This window comes from Columba livia, chromosome 8 (genome assembly GCF_036013475.1).
Source record: "Columba livia isolate bColLiv1 breed racing homer chromosome 8, bColLiv1.pat.W.v2, whole genome shotgun sequence".
Lineage (NCBI taxonomy): Eukaryota > Metazoa > Chordata > Aves > Columbiformes > Columbidae > Columba > Columba livia.
Window position 1 is genome coordinate 6,261,816 of NC_088609.1, and position 12,803 is coordinate 6,274,618.

A 12,803-nucleotide genomic window follows, 5' to 3' on the forward strand; every position below is an offset into this window, starting at 1 on the left:
CTATTTCAGAAACATCCTGAGGTTGTGCCTGGATGCTGATACCGTCACAAGCTTGGGCAGAGGGAAAACATCAGAGAGATGCAACAGGGCATGAGGGCTTTTCAGCAGCAGGGCTGCTAGCTGGGGTGGCTGGGCTTATATGGGGTAAGTGTACAATGCCTAAAAATGTTTGGTTTGTTTTGTTTTTAATTATTTTTGCTGTGCCTTCCCATGCTAATGTGATCTATGAAAGCTTGGGACAGCCAGCTGTGGCTGGAGCCAGCTCCTTGAGGGATTGCCATATACTTATTATGGGTTTTCTACCCTCCTGCCACATTTCGCTATTTCTTTTAAGGAAATCTCTCAAGCTGTGTTTCAGGGTAACTTTTCCAAGTAACCTTAAAGGAAAAACTTCTGCAATGCTGGGTTTTTGGTGTGTCTTGGTGTCCTGCTGCCAAACCTGTCTGAAGGGTTGATGCTAAAAGAGCAGAGACACCTTTGCAGAGAGCTGTGGTTAATCCCTCAGCGGTGGCAGGATGTGTCCCCGTGGTGAGGTGTGAGGATGCAGATGATGCCATCAGCAACAGGAGCTGGTCCCTTTGCTGCAGAAACCTCTGGGTCCCTCACCCCATAGCACCCAGCCTTGCTGCAGTGCTCACCCCAGCACCCAAATTTGTCCCCTCTGGCTGAAGTCACCTGGGTTACCATGGAGCCTGAAGGGGCTTTGACTGTTCCCCAAAGGCTCTGAAGACACCAGGTAGGTGGCAAAGAGCAAAAGGAGAGTCCAGCCCTTACTCCATGGGGTTTTTCTTAACTGGAAAGGGAAGTCCTGCTCTGAGTCGCCCTCTGGCAGCCAGCATCAGGTCAGCCTTTTATTTCTTTTTTCCCTACAGCCTTTACTTTTGTTCTTTGTCTCTACCTTGCCATCCCCAAAGGGAAATCGCAGCCACTCATCCACAAACACAGGGCTGGGATGACACCTTAACCCCAGGCACTTCTCAGTGTGGATGATGTTGCAGCGCTTAGAGCCCGTCCAAGCAGAGAGCTCTGCGGGAAAGCAGGCTCCAAACAGCTTAAACGCTTTGTTAAGGCTGCTGGACAAGACGTTGATCCTTTCCAGCTCCGTGTCGCTGGTGCCTTCTCAGGCACTGGCATGGGTTTTGCATTTTTTTCCTTGCTCTGGCTTTTTTTTCCCAAGTTTTCCTCCTCCCTCAGACAACTGTAAGCAGCTCTGTTTCAAAACGACCAGCAAATATCCTGAGCCCATGAAATCCTTGTGCAAACTCCTCCTGAGCTTCCTGGCCAGCCTGCAGATGAGGGACATCTTCCCAGTACAAACCTTCCAAGCGTGGGAATGCTAACTATTACAATTTCTCTTCAAGGCTCCATTGCCTGCCTTAATTTCTATTACGTGAGATTGCTCACAAACTTTTTGACTTGTCGTTTATCAGGGCCGGAGCCTCTGGTAATGACAAAAATGTGAGTTTTTTCTTGCAGCTTCCCCAGGCAGCCATGGCTGGTTAGTCGTTAAGGGCTCTGTTCTTCCCAAAGTCGGGCCAAGTTTCTATTCCAATTTCCTCTCCTATCCTTCACCCTCATTCCCTGTTTTCCCTCTGGGACACCTGTTGCAGTGTATTTTTTTTCCCTCCTTGTATCTAGCAGAGTTTGATTTGGTGATCAGCCAGGAGAAAAAGGACACGCAATTGCTTGCTTTATCCCTTGGTGGGTCAGGTTATTGTGACTTCATGGTTTTCTGTTAGGAAGGCGATTAAGAAGATAAAGTCCCATCCGTGACTGAAAATGGACTTTTGGTGATAAAAAAAATGTCCCTAGGTTATCTCCGAGGCTGGTGCAATCTCCTGCATGCTTCTTTTTCCATTATTTTTTTTTTACCATTAATATTTTTGTTGTTGTTGTTAGCGCTTCTATTTATTTCAGAGGTGACTGAGCATTTGAAGGACACTTCTTCTTGGGCACGTTCAGATGGTGCTTTAAACACCTGTCTCATGGAAGCAGGGGCAGAACTGCAAAGGTCTTGGGGAGCTCTGGGTAATGCAAGCTGAGAAGTGGCTGATTCACCGTCTTGGTGGTTTGTGGATGAGAAGAAATTCTCTCATCTGTTGTTGAGTTGGGGATCAGCAGAACCATAGACATTTAGAATAATAAAATAGTTTGGGTTGAAACAGACCTTCAAAGCTCCCCCAGTGCCACCCCGGCCATGAGCAGGGACATCTTCACCAGCTCAGGTTGCTCAGAGCCCCGTCCAGCCTGGCCTGGGATGTCTCCAGGGATGGTTCATCCACCACCTCTCTGGGCAACCTGGGCCAGGCTCTCACCACTCTTGGTGTTTAAAAAATAAAAAAATAAAATCTTTCTTATGTCTGTGCTGAAATGTGATATGTTCTCACTGCGGAGAAGCTGGGATCCCCTTAGGTGGGAAAGGCACCTGGTCACGCTGGCTTTCCATCAAAGCAAGGAGCTGCCACATATCCACAGGTGAACAGAAGAAATGCCAATAAATGGCAGGAAAAAAAACTAGGCATGAAACGGATCAGAAAGCAAACAACAGGGTGACTGTGTCTGTACACACAGGGCAAATAAAAAGGCTGATGTAGACATCTTAGTACCTTGCTCAGACTAGGGCTTAAAGAGCATTACAGGGATTTGGTGGGATAAATGGAACCAGTGTGACTTGCTGTGGAAGAGCAAGCTGTGAACGAAGGGAGGGAGGGCACCAAGAGTGGGGCACACTTGTCCTGAGCATTAGCAAGGGGCTTGGAACAGGCTACTGGGTAACTTTAAAAGGGTGAATCTGGCGGGACAAAGGCCTCATGTGAGTTGGAAGAAGGAGGTGGGTGAATGAGAGGAGCTCTTCAAACCCAAGATACCTCCACATGTTACGACCTGCTGGCAATGGCATCTTAAATGCCCCCAACATCTCTTGGGAGAACGATATGGCAGGACGGAGGCATTTAGTTCTCTGGGTGTGTTAGCACAACATTTCATTTCCAGTGATGGCAAAAGCTACTGGAGAAGCTGCTATTTTGGGCTTGGTTTGGGCTAACAGAGCAGAACTGGTGGAAAAAAAAAAACAAACTGGAAGGTGATTTCAGGAAATAAGTCACAAAATAGCAGAGCCCACAATGCCAAGAGGAAAGGAGTAAGAACAGCAGAATTAAGATAATGTGCTGCAAAAATCTCAGGGAACTGGTAGGTGGCATCTCTAGGGAAGATCATCCAAGGGATAAAGAGTGCAGGGAAGCTGGTGATTACCTGAAGCGACTGCATTAGGGGCACCACAACAACCCGTCCTGATGCAGAGAAACAAGAGGAAGGTGGCAGACACCTGATGGACCCGAGACCCAAAGAAGAGTTACAGAAAAGGGGAAACTGAGGCCAGAGACCCAGCAATGGGGCCAACGAAGCAGCGGCCATGCAGCTACAACTTTGAGGTGTGAACAGACAGTGGACTGTTCTTTTTAAGGCTGTGCAAAAATGTTTTGTAAATGAACTTGAAGGAGAATTGAGAAAAGCCCAAGCATGTTGCTTAAATGCAGGAGGAAAACTAAAGGATTCAGCATGGGCTTTGCTTCAGTCTTCCCTTGCACCCAGCTAATTAGGACAGGATGGTTATACTGGGCAGGAGCCTGCTCAGACAATGGGGAGAAGACCTTCCAGGATATTTTAGATAAGTCAGGTGTGCTCGTGTTGGCAGGGCCTGCTCAAATATCCCCTTGGCATTATTCCAGAGCTAACCCAACCTTGGAATCATTTAGGGTTTCTCCAGCGCTGCAGGAGCCTGGGACACATGGCCAGCATTAGCTTCTTTCCCCTGCCCCGTCTCCTGCTTTCAAGATCTTGATGGACAGCCCTGCCCCAAAACAAACCTCTCAGGACTTGCCCAGGTCACTTGTCATGGTGATTTTTATAGTCTCCTCTGCCTTGTACCTTGTGCTGCAGCACAGCATCCCCCTCCCCAGGATCTGCACCTCCACCTTGCATCTCCAGGGGCCGCGGTCTTGCTGTGCTCATTGTGTGGCTGCATTTGTCTTAACCATTGACCCCTTCAGTTATTATTAGCCTCATGGTCACCTCCAGCACTGCCTGTCACAACGAATTAGAAATAGAGTCCTCTCTGCATCACGGTCCTCCTTAAACCAACCGTTCCTTCTACCTGCCACAGTCATACCTCATTATAACTCCATTACCTTTAACAACAACTCCGTTACCATCCATTATCTTTCTTATCATCTCCTTTACAAGACTGTTATCTGTACCTCCTCCTTTACAGCCATCCCCTCCTCAATTATGATTCCATTATCTTTATTACCACCCCATTACAGTCATAATTATTCCCATTACAATTTTGAGATCTGCGTCTCCATCCAGACAAGCTGATGTCTCCATCAGCCCATTGCTGCCACCAGCAGCATCCCTTTCTTGCCTGTTGCTCCTTATCACCTTCATTGCCTCGTGCAGTTACTGCTACCTTCCCTGCATTTGTAATTATCCCCATACCAATAGTTGTATTTTAATTATTTTTCATTACAATTTTATAGTCTTTTGCTGTTATTGCTTCCTTTATTGGCCATTCTCCTCTCCCTGAAGTATCATAGTTGGGATGGGTACTGGAGAGTGAGCTCAGACTTAGGTCAGTGATATTATACTGGTTTACGTCAGCAGGTACCTTCACCTCATCTCTGTCCTCTATTGAAATTCTAGCATTTAATCTCTGTTGCAGCCCTAATTACTGACGTTATCTTGCCCTTATCCTTCAGCTCATTTCTGTCACGGCTTTCCTGATGGGCGTGACCACCTTCTCCAGCCAGTGGTGCCGCTTCTCCTGCCTGCATGGAGAAGCATCCCTGACCATCTGATTTTCCATACCTAAAGCTTGGCTATGGCTCTAGGGACAACTTATTCTTTTTAATGAAAAGAAAATCTGTGTGATATTAGTAGAAGAAGGAATTTTGTTGCAAAGGTACTAACTTCCATAAATTCTCAAGGTACAGCCCTGGTGTTGCTTTCCTTGTATTTACTGCATTGTTGTTCCATCTGCACTGCCAGATCCCTCACACCACCTCCATCTTACAGAACCCACCCTGGTATCTCAGGAGCAGCATTTGGCAGCTCATTCAACAGTTTTAAAAAGGAAAAACCTTCTCGGACAGCGTAGGGTAGGTTGCACCAGTGCTGCACCCCTTACTCTGTGGTTATTTGGGTTAGAACAGCACTGCTTCTGATCTCAGGGTGGTTTGTAGAGAAGCTTCCCTCACCCTTGCTCATCCAACATGCTCAGGGCATCCTAGACCACATCTTATCAGCTAATCACAACCCTTCCTCCATGCACAAAATATCACAGGCTAAAGGTACAAGTTGTGCATCTAAAACTGGTGCTGGGATGGACTCTTCCATCCCAGAGGCAGCAACAGAGCTATGTGGTGAAGAGAGGACAGAGAGAGCCTTGATGCACCCTCAGAGGAGCAGGGCATCATTTAGGGTACCACAGGGGAGCAGAGTATCATTTATGGTGCCATGGAGAAGCAGGGTGTGATATTATCCCCTATATAGCACCGATGCAGCCAACAACAAGCCCTTTGCTGGCAGGTCTGGTGCCAACACTTCTCGAGAGGATGTTGAGGGACTGGAGTGGTTATGGAGAGAGTCACAAAACTCCCCAAGGATGAGGGAACTGCTGCATTTGGAGAGCTTGGTCTGCTTAGTTTATCATGAAGATTGAGAGGTGACATCATGACCTCCTATAAGAACTGTCAGGGCAGGGAAATACTAAAGAGCTCTTTATGGTGGAAGGGAAAAGCGGGTGCAGAGTGATGGCGAGGAGCTGTGGCAGGCCAGTTTGGATGCCTGATGCAGTACATGGGGTTTAAAGTGAGAGCGACGCCCATTCCCAGTGGCTCCAGGAGCTGGGAAGGGTGCGATGCACCACCTTGTCAGCGATATTTCAAAATTTCCTTGTGTCTCTAAACCTTATTGGTCTGGGAGCAATGATTGGCAGCAACTGAGCCGGTAACAGCTTGCAGGTAATTAACGTCTCTGGTGTAAGAGGGGATGTAGCTCATGTTCGAACGCCCCTGGGTTATTTCCCACAATCGATAAGCTTCGTAAATAATGTATCCCACAGGGCTGGGGGAGAAAATACTACCTTGCGCTTATCAGATTTTGCGTTCTGTTTGGTTTAGCAATGCTAAGAGGGAATGCGGCTCAGAGGGCAAAATGAAAGGTATAAATAAGGGATGCTGCTGGGGATGCACTGGAAGGGGAAAGCTGATTAAAAGCTAACAAAGGGGGAGCAAAGCCATCCAGCCACACTGCAGATAGGACAGATAACAGCCCCCAGTGCCACACTGCAGGCTTAGGGGGAGATTTTCCTAATTCTAGCTTGGTTAAAGCAGACCAGAGAAAGGGAGACAAAGCAGTTAGCATCCCTCTTTTATTATTTCTTTACTTTGCTGCTTGTAAAGGCACCTAATGGAGGTGAGCTTGCTGCAAACCACGGGGCAGTGCCCTCCCCAAGGGACATGGGGACAGCTGGCACTCTTGCTCTATCACAACATTCCCACAGGGATTTTGGGAGAGCATTAAGCTCCCAGCGATGCCCTGGCCACACCTCTGCAAACATGTGGGAAAGGCTCGATACGACACAGAGCGGCAGGAAATTTAAGCTCTTTTCTGAGGTCAAGGGGAAAGATTTGACTGAAGAACTGGGAAACAGCACCAGGATGGAGACTAGGTCTCCTGGTTTTTGGTTTCACTCTGTAGCCACAGGGTGGCTCTTAAAAAGCATAAAGTGGGGTTGCCCAAGCCGGCTCAAACTTATACCTTATTTTTTTTTAATAAATAAAAGCAAGCAGCGTGGTGGCAAACACCTTTAGGATTGAAATAACACCTCCAGTAAGCCATTGCTAGCAGGTTTGTGCTGCTGAGGCTGCTCCCTGCACATCTGGAGCCAGAACAGCTGGGAGTTTTTATAAATTAAAAGGAAACACAGGTTTCTCTGCTGTAAAATACAGAATCATGATGTGCAGTAGAAGAGCACAGAAGTTTTTACCAGGTTGGAGGTGCTAGAAGTTTTTTAGTGAAGTTAGTAAAGGATTCTGGGGTTGAACTAGGCTGGTCCTGTTTTCCACAGAGCTACTTGCAAGGGTCTGATCCTGCTGCTTGGCATCGTCCATCCTCTAATTTCCACCATGCTAAGGCCACAAATAACCCATCATCTCCTGGCTGGCACCTGGACCAGGCAGAACAATTGTAATTAATACCAGCCCCCCCTCCCATTGCAAACCAGTTGCAAATGGCAGCCGGGGATGCTGGTCCCCCAAGAGGGATGCGCTGGGATGCGGTGAGGAGTGAGCACACTGCAAACCGCTGAGCGGAGAACGGAGCACCTTGGGGAGTCTTTAAATGCAACTTAATTACATTAGCTATACACCAGCCGAGGGGATAATTTACTGTCTCCAGACAGATGCTTTACTCCTTGCAACAAGACAAAAACAAAAGCGAGCGCAGCCCCATGGAGGTGCCACCCGCGCCAGGGGACTTGTCAATCCCCAAGCATCTCTGATGGGTCAGGAACTGCTGCTGGTAGCGCTGGCATTTTCTTGCAAAGCACCAGAATTGGGGACTTTGCTAACAAGCAGGTTTCTATGTGTGCTTGGCCTAGGAATACCCATAACAACCCTACCGGTAGGGGTAAATAAATATTTGCAAGAGCTCAGCTGCTATCTGGGGTTTTGGTTTGCTCCCTGCTGCCTGGGGACGGTGTTTGAAGAGGTGATACAGACGCTCGCTGCTCCCCGCTGGCTGTAAAGCTTTGCTCTTGAGCTTGGCTGCTGCACCATTCAGCTGTTTCACGGTTTAAGTTTCCAGCTTTGTGGGGCTGGCACCATCTCCTGGTCTAATTTTGCCCCCAACTCATCACCAACCCACCAGAGCTAAATTCAACTCCCCAGGGACTAAACCTCATGGAAATGCTGTGCTAGAAGCATCGTGGGGACTGACAGAAGCTGGCGTGTCCCTATTGGGGTATCTCTGTCACTGAATCTCCAAAAAAATCCCAGCTTTCCAGGCTGATGGGGCTGGGGCTTGTTGAAGCTTTCCAGCCCCCCCCAGGGCTGCTCCCGGAGCTGGAGCCCAGATGGTCTGAACAGATTACTGCAGCCTCCGGGGCCGTCTATCCCAGGCATTTTGGCAGGCCTGAATTCCCTCCAAATGACAAAAATAAATAAAATCTCTCAGCATTAAATGCTGAGAAGCCCATGGAAAAGCTGTATACACAATGAAAACAAATATATGGTTAAATAACCTCTCTAACAGTATTTCTATAAAATGCCTCTCTAAATAACGCCAAGTGAAAGGCTTGCTCCGTCCTGATTAACCTCAGTTGGGGAAGATTGTCTGTATCAAATCGTTACCGTCAGCTGATTAAAAATGAATTAAACTGAAAGGAAAACAATTCCCAAAACATCCCCTTTCTCCTTTCCAATTCAAGGCTGAAATAAAAATAATAATAAACCCTGTAACACCCAAGAGCAAACACAGCCCAAAGTCACTGCAGTCCGAGGACAAGGCAGGTGATGAGAACCTGGGATGGGATGGGATGGGATGGGATGGGATGGGATGGGATGGGATGGGATGGGATGGTGGGGTTTGGCCATGGTCACCCCATGGAGAGGCCGCAGGACCAAGTGTAAGGGTCACAGGAGATGAAGGGGACGCTGATACAGGTTAATTAAAAATAATTAAAATAACCCAAATGAGCTACCCAGTCCTTCACCTCTTGAACAGACCCATTTTTTGAAGGGCTGGATTCAGCTAAAGTGACTTTTAAACTTCTCTCTCGTATTTTTGTTTTACTTTTTAGGAAGCCCAGCAGACCTCTGTGGTCAATATACCCGAAGGAAAGTGTGAAGTCACAAATCTCAAGTGTCAGCTGGACAAATTCATTCCAAGGGGAGCATGCTTGAGCTGAAAGCCAATGGAGGATGCTCTCTTTCATGTAGCAAAATCCCCATCAGAAAGCTTCCAAGTAATGAAAAAGCCTCAAATATTCCTTCTCGTGCTACTTACTTTTTAGTTGTTTCCATTTTTCTCAATTATTTTCCCAATAACTGTGTAGCAGCTGTTGGGTCTCACCAGGACCCATCAGCCAAAGTGCTCCAGGGTTCTCCCTTTCTTGGGGTTGAACAAGAGGCAACCCCAGACATGGACATCTGTCCTGTGTGAATGAGAAAGATCACAAAATTTGGGGGGTGTGGGAGTGCATCCTCCACTGAAGCTATGCTGGTGACATTGCTGTGATGTCCCCATGGTCCCTCCATGTGAACCAGCCAGAAGGTTTTGTGTCTTGGGGTAGGGCTGCTGAAAAATCCACATTGCCAATGCTTCTCAGACACAAACCGACCATGCTACAAAGGAGAATCTGATTACTAATTCTAATTACAAAGAGGAGTAAATCACCTAGATTTTTTTTTTTTGGCTTTCACTGAATGTCTTTGATACAATAAAGAAGAATAATTGACAATCAAAGGGAGCTGTCATCCTGACACTTTAACAACAGCCTATTTTGAGACACCAAATCTGCAACTCAGCGGTTCTAGAAGTTGTAAAAAACTGTTGTAAAAGCCACTGTCTGTCTGAGCAATTGTAAAAACTCCCACCGTGAGGAGAACACAAGTGCTGGGGGTTGCCACAGGACGCGAACATCCCTGTTGGGTCCAGTCCCCCAAAAAAGATGACTGTTCCCATCCCCATCAGCATCTGACCCCATGGGATGTGCAGGGAGAAGCATCACCAGGGTGGGCTTTTTCTCCACACTAGCTCATTTTTAGAGCCATGCCATAAAAAGAGCATTGAATCCTCTTAAAGGGGAAGCTTGTCCCTGCATGAGACTTATAGCTGACAAAAATGCCTGCATGTATAGGCAAGACTTTCTGCCTTTTGCTCTATCACACTACAGCTTTCTAACATCATGGGCACATCCCTGCAGCAACGGCACCCTAAAACCAGCAGAAAACCCAGCTATTAGTACTAACAGGAGCAGTGTACATGCTGTACATGTATGCTTATCTATTTTGGAGCATTCTTTTGGGGTGCAAGGCAACGCAATTAACAGCAGAGCCCTGTTGGGGGCTCATTAAGGGCTGTGGGAAGGCAGCGTGGTGCTGGGTTATGGTGCCTGGCTGCTGCTGGGAATTAGCACCGAGGTGCCACGTGCTGTATTTCGAATAGCTCTTTCGGCTCAGGCTGTAAAATTAATGTCTGAGCAGATAGTTGGAAAATAGAAAGCTGTATAAAGTAACTGTGTGCTTGGTGAAGGAATTGACATGAGCTGCATTTGGGAGATGCTGGGGTTTGATGACACTTCCCACTCTAGAGATGCCAAGTGCCCAGTCATGGCGGGTACCACATCCCTCTGCCCCACACCCCCAGCTCTCCGGTACTGTTCTCGTCTCCCTGCTTATTTATCCACCTTGCTTTTCTCTCCATTCCTCTATCCCCTGCATGTTTATCTAGCCTTCTGGCCACTCAGTCCCTGCTTTATTCACTGTCTCTCTCGCCCAGCCTCTACCTTGCACTCCTGGTTCGAGCTTCCCCTATTTATATTCTTAACCTTTGCCCCTCTTTCCTCTGTCTCTTTAATCTGCACATCAATCTTGTTTATGGCCTCCATTGCGCTGCTCATCTCGGCTGTGCTACTGGTGAACAAATACAGCCCCAGCTCTGCGCACTCTCTCCTAAGCCACCTGCAGCTCCAGCTCCTCCAGGCAGCAAAGTGTGGTGGAAGGAGACCCTTCGGTGTGGGAGCATGAGGCGCAGAAGCTCAGCATCCCACCCTGGGCATGCTTCCCCTCCTTGACACTGTTTTCACCCCATTTTTGGGATTAGGCTATGACTGAAGAGGCTTTGTCCTGTACACGGGCATCAAGAAATCTGTGGATGGCAAACACATACGGGGTAACCAGCCTCCTGTATCCCTTCACCCTGGGATGCTCAGGACCTAGCCACCCTGAAGAGGACAGCAGGTTTGGGGAGAACCCAGGCTAGATATGAGGAAGGTTGTGGGTTTTTTTACGCTGAGGGTGATGAAACACTGTCCCAGGTTGGCCAGAGAGGTGGTGGATGCCCCATCCCTGGAGACATGCCAGGCCAGGCTGGACGGGGCTCTGAGCAAGCTGAGCTGGTGAACATGTCCCTGCTCACTGCAGGGGTGGCACTGGATGAGCTTTGAAGGTCCCTTCCAACACAAACTGTTCTATGAGTCTACGAAAACTCGCATTTCAGTGATGCTGTGAGATTGGTAGCTGGGGCAGCTTTCTCAGGCTTCCTTGGCAGCCGAAGTTCAAGCCTGGAGGATCATCAGCTGAACATCCTCACCACAGCACCTCGTTGCTACATCCCGCTGGCTGCTCCAACATCACAGCTTCCTGACTTCCTTTGACCTCCCTATTTCCACCTCATCACTGCATCCCATAAAGGTGCCTCACAGAGTCCAGCATGGCTCTGCTTGACATTTTTCCACCTCCTTTCCCTCCTAGAGAGTGGGAATTTTCCTCTTGCTGATTCATGCCTCCATAGTGTCATTTTTGTTCAATTTATTTTTTTTTTAGCACTGATGCTGCCTGTGCTCACCCCAGGGAAAGGCTGAAACCCTGAGCTGCTGCTTCGGGGACTGGCCATCTGCCAGCCACGTGCTACTGGCTCATCCAAAACCCTGCACCTGTGCTGAGCAAACCCAAACCTCTCCCACTGTTGGAGCCTACTAGGGAAAATTTTGGGGGTTCATTTTCTCCTAGGGCTCTCCTCCATTCAGGAGAAGTCCCCACTGCCTCATCTCCAACCCTGTGCTTCCAACCATGTCCCTGTGATGGGGACAGTGCAACTCAAATTAAAAACAAAAAAACACTTTTTTTTTTTTTTAAATATAAAAATCTGCTGGCTCTTCCCTCTGAACAGGGATGTGGCCATCAGGGTGGCAATAAAAAAGTCAAGGGGTTGGTCATGGCCCCACGGTCATCAACTGCATTGCTGATGCTGTTTGCAGCCCTGGAAGGGTTTTGGGGAGGCAGAGCATCCACAGCTGACACGGTTTTGGGGGAAAAAGGGGGTTAAACAGCTGTACTGGGTGTTCACCTCTGCTAATTCCTTGTTAATAGTATATATGTATATATATATATATATATACACATATATATATATATTGTTTTTCCAGAGGATGTCACTCCAAATCCCATACCACAGAGGATGCCCATCAGTCATTCCTCATGGGGTGGGATGAGTTTGGAAGGTCTCAGCCACACTGGTGTTCTCCCCTGTCCGCAAAGGCTGCTCGTCCCCTGCCTGCAACCTCAGTCTGCGATGGGAAATCCCCACCGAGCTGCCTATGGCCAGCACAGCTCTGTGTCCCCTACAGTCCCCATGGCTATTCCAGGGGACTGCTCTCCTTTACCCCATCATCCTGGCAAACCCAGAGGGCAATTAGTGAGTAATGAGCCCCACAGTCACAAAGTCAGGGTGGCTTTAGCTCCGGCTGCTCTGCCGTGGTGACAATTACAGGGAAATGGGGAATTTGGCATTCAGCTGCTTTGCCATTATTAGGGATAATCAAGAGGCACCCCTGATGGGGAGGTGGCTGCAGGGTGCAGAGAGGTAGGCAGGAGAATGAGAATATAGTAATTACTGGGTAATTACAGCGTAATCGGGGCAATTAATGCTCCTGGCCTGTGATGTAGCAGGTGGCACTTGTAACTGTGGGCTTGGGACACTGCGGCACATCAGCACGTCCCTACCCCGGGGACCAAGCGTGG

The 12,803-nt window shown here is 48.2% G+C and overlaps 1 protein-coding gene across 5 annotated transcripts in view; it reads left to right on the forward strand.

The window, feature by feature from the left end:
- Window positions 1-9,517, forward strand: part of LOC102096963 (uncharacterized) — a 70,413-nt gene extending 60,896 nt beyond the window's left edge. For all 5 annotated transcript variants that reach the window (XR_010474044.1, XR_010474045.1, XR_010474046.1 and 2 more), the window contains exons 23-24: window positions 1-144; window positions 8,861-9,517. The gene's annotated coding sequence lies outside the window, so the exon portion shown is untranslated. The remainder of the gene's footprint in view (window positions 145-8,860) is intronic.
- Window positions 9,518-12,803: the final 3,286 nt, after the last annotated feature.